Source organism: Pongo pygmaeus, chromosome 1 (assembly GCF_028885625.2).
Source record: "Pongo pygmaeus isolate AG05252 chromosome 1, NHGRI_mPonPyg2-v2.0_pri, whole genome shotgun sequence".
Lineage (NCBI taxonomy): Eukaryota > Metazoa > Chordata > Mammalia > Primates > Hominidae > Pongo > Pongo pygmaeus.
The window spans coordinates 224,464,591-224,468,941 of NC_072373.2; the positions used below are offsets into that span (position 1 = coordinate 224,464,591).

A 4,351-nucleotide genomic window follows, 5' to 3' on the forward strand; every position below is an offset into this window, starting at 1 on the left:
CACCTGATTCAAACACAAATTCTGTGCCCTGGAATATGCAGCCTCATGTTTAATAAGCACCCAGCAGGGATTATGCATTAAATTATCTCCCTTAAAAACTTTTTGATAGATTTATCAGTATTTGGATTAATTTTAATGTTAAAGACTTAAATCCTTAATATTTCCACTTTAGGTAGGGAAAGAAAACTACAACTTAATTGTATAGCAATTTAACCTTGATTATCTTTTTTTCTGATTGAACCCTATACAATGATATCAAATTCAAAAATTAACCTTGCCCGCAGGATGGATAATTAGTCAAAACCAGGGAAAAGTCAGAATAAATTAACAATAAAATCAATCCCTTCATTTTATGTCACATTCTGGGAATTCTGAGGCACATTTTCAATACGAGCCCATCACCTTCTTCCAAATTCTGCTGAAGTTATATTCTGGAAAGATCTAGGCTACTTTTAGAGATGGGCAAACTGAGGTTAAGCAAAATTACATAATGACAGGAGTAATAATCAGAAGAAGAAATGATTCAGGAAGAGACTAACCAGGAAAGAGGGAAAAACCAGAGTTCAGAGGAGCTGAGATGACCTGCCCAAGGAGAGAGTAAGGACTGGGGATAAGACAGAAGGAAAATTGCTTTCAGAAAGCTGCTGGCAGCCAGGTGTGGTGGCTCATGCCTGTAATCCCAGAACTTTTGGCAGCTAAGGCGGGAGGATCGCTTGAGCTCAGGAATTTGAGACCAGCCTGGGCAACATAGCCAGACCTTGTCTCTACTAAAAATAAAAAGATGAAAATTAGCCACGTGCAGTGGTGCAAGCCTGTAGTCCCAGTTACACAGGAGGCTGAGTCAGAAGGATTGCTTGAGTCCAAGGAGGTCGAGGCTGTGGTAAGCAGTGACTATACTGTTGCATTCCAGCCTGGGAGACAGAGCAAGGCCCTGTCTCAAAAAAAAAAAAAAAAAAAAAAAAAGCCAGTGAGCAACCATCCATCCAGTTTAGATCAGGAAGGCAGAGCGTGCTCAGAGAAAGATCTCTGGTGAAAAAAGGAGACTTAATAGAATAGATGGAATAATTGAGAGCTTAAAACATAATTAAGGAAAGGATTAACACAAGTCATGCAAGAAAAAAAGGAAAAGAAAGGCAATTAGACACTCTAGGAAAAACAAGCGTATACAAGAAATAATGGCCCGCAAATGAAGCAAATGAAATGTGTCATAATGTTAAGCACTAGGTGGAACATGATAGATTTTTTTTCACATTTGGGAAAATGGCGTACAGCTCACTACCGGGCCAGGCAACAAACACTCCTGAGAATGGTATCATAATGGGAAGCCGTTCATGGGTTTCTGACTTTTAAAGTCAAGCTGCAGACATCTCACCCAAGACTTGGTTGTGTTGGCAAAATAGAATGCAAATGTTAACAAGCACTAACACGTGAAAAAGTTAAAAAGTGAAACTGATAGATGTTACGATGAGGAGAGGAGGAAAAATGGGGTGTGAATATCCTTGTCTGATCAAGTGAAATTGTGGAAAGTGGATATACAAGAAATCAAAATAGATCCTTTTGCAGTTCATTAGCATAATGTGAAAAAACGTTTTAAATGGTCCATTTTTGGTCGGGTGCGGTGGCTAATGCCTGTAATCTCAGCACCTTGGGAGGCCTCCAGTGATCTGCCCGCCTCAGCCTCCCAAAGTGCTGGGATTACAGGCATGAGCCTCTGTGCCCAGCCAGATTTTCTATTTCTTCTTGAATCCTTTCTTGAGTTTTTCCCCTTCTCTTAATGGTTGATATTTATATTATTACAGTACTTAAATTATTCTATCCATCACCTTTCTAACTTTTAATAGGCTTACATTTTGATTTCTTATTTTATTTTATTTTTCTTTATTTCATGTCAGATGGGTAACATCCTGATGTCGTAACTCATTTTGAGGGAGGCACTCTCACATATGCTCGTGAAAACCTAATCATCATGTGTGAGCAACACATATTCACTCCTTCAAACCCAAAGAATGGACTCGGAGACACGAAGAACAGTGGAAGTGAGACTTTTAATGGAAGTCTTGCAAGATGGGGCGTCTGGTAGGCAGGCACAGCCAGGGCAGCTACAGCAGGTAATTGATCTCCTAGCACACAGTCCCTCCCCCAGTTGCTCATTGGTCTAGTACTATGGGGTTACAGTCTTCCTGGACGTCACCTAAGTTTCATTATCCCCCTTTAAGGTCAGACCCAGGTCCCCTTCCCTGCTAAAGTTTTGATTTCCCAATAATGAAACTTTCTTCCTTTTTATGGGCTGACCCCTCCTCTACATTCTGTTCGCTTATCGTGAACTTCTAGGTGCATGAGCCATCAGGTTTGCTACATCCGCAGGCTGGCTGCCAGTACTCAGATTTATCATACTTGAAAATTGACTATTTATGTATTTATTTTTGAGATGGAGTTTCCCCCTTGTTGCCCAGGCTGGAATGCAATGTCAGAATCTTGGCTCACTGCAACCTCTGCCTCCTGGGTTCAAGCAATTCTCCTGCCTCAGCCTCCCAAGTAGCTGGGATTACAGGCACCTGCCACCACAACAAGCTAATTTTTTGTATTTTTAGTAGAGACGGGGTTTCACCATGTTGGTCAGGCTGGTCTCAAACTCCCCACATTAGGTGATCCACCCTCCTCAGCTTCCCACAGTGCTGGAATTACAGATGTGAGCCACCGTGCCAGGCCAAGAGAATTTCTTGAACCCGGGAGGTAGAGGTTGCAGTGAGCTGAGCTTGCACCACTGCACTCCAGCCTGGGTGATAGAGCAAAACTCTGTTTCAAAAAGAGAAGAAGAAAGGAGCAGGAGGAGGAGGAGGGGAAGGGGAAGTGGAAGGGGAGGGGGATACCTATAACGAGTAAGCAAATTGTATTAGTAATCAAAAACCTTCCTCTACACACAAAAACACACACACACACACAAAGCCCAGGCCTAGAATTCACTGGTGAATTCTACCAAATGTTTAAAGAAGAATTAACAACAATCCTTCACAAGCTCTCCCAAAAATTAAAGCAGGCGGGAATACTTCTCAACCTATTCTCTAAGACCAGTATTCCCTAGTACCAAAACCATACAAAGGCATCACAAGAAAATCACATACCAATAGACCTTGTGAAGATACACAAAAAGCTCTACAAACTAGCAAATTGAATCCAGCAAATACTAGCAAATCAAATACTAACAAATTGAATCCATATAAAAAAGATTATAGGCCAGGCGCGGTGGCTCACGCCTGTAATCCCAGAATTTGGGGAGGCTGAGGCAGATGGATCATGTGAGGTCAGGAGTTTGAGACCAGCCTGGCCAACATGGTGAAACCCCGTCTCTACTGAAAATACAAAAATTAGCTGGGCAAGATGGTGAGCGCCTGTAATCCCAGCTACTTGGGAGGCTGAGGCAAGAGAATGGCTTGAACCCGGAAGGCAGAGGCTGCAGTGAGCCAAGATCGCACCACTGCACTCCAGCCTGGGCGACAGAGCAAGACTCCGTCTCAAAAACAACAACAACAACTAAAAAAGATTATAGTGGGGCATGGTGGCTCATGCCTGTAATCCCAACACTTTGGGAGGCTGACATAGAAAGATCGCTTGAGGCCAGGAGTTCAAGACCAGCCTGGGCAACACAGCAAGACCCTGCCTCTACCAAAAAAAAAAAATTTAATTAACGGGGTGTGGTGGCACATGCCTGTAGTCCCAGCTGCTCAGAAGGCTGAGGCGGGAGGATTGCTTGAGCACAGGAATTAGAGACTGCAGTGAGCTATGATTGTGACACTACACTCCAGCCTGGAGGAGACAGCAAGCCCCTCTATAAAAAAAAAAAAAAAGAGAAATCAAGAAAGAAAGAAATTAACATTCTAAATAAATGGAATCTATGTTCACAGACTGGAAGACAATACTGTTAAGATGCCAACTCCCCACATTAGTCCACAGATTGAGCACAATCCCTATTAGAGCAATGAGGAAGACAGTTAAACTATAACCTAAGAAGCAGCAGTTGCAAACATGCTATGTGACAGTTTCCAGGGCTTAACTCCCCACATGGCACAATCAGCTCTGAATGTAAGAGCGAAGACTATACAAATCATAGAAGGAAACACAGGAGTAAAAAATCTTCACGACCTTGGATTAGGCAATAATTTCTTAGAAACATCTCGAAAAGTGCAAGTAACAAAAGAAAAAATAAATTGAACTTCATTAAAAATTTAAACTTTGGTCATGTAAAGAACACCATTCAAGAAAATAAAAAGGATAACCCATAGAATGAGAGAAAATATATGCAATCATATATCTGTAAGGGTCTAGTATCCAGAATATGTAAACAATTGTTACA

General features: G+C 41.9%; 1 non-coding gene across 1 annotated transcript; it reads right to left on the reverse strand.

Moving 5' to 3' along the window:
* Nucleotides 1-1,886: 1,886 nt before the first annotated feature.
* Nucleotides 1,887-1,985, reverse strand: LOC129024272 (small nucleolar RNA U13). Its single transcript, XR_008497056.1, has one exon. It is a non-coding gene; the product is annotated as a small nucleolar RNA U13 (small nucleolar RNA).
* Nucleotides 1,986-4,351: the final 2,366 nt, after the last annotated feature.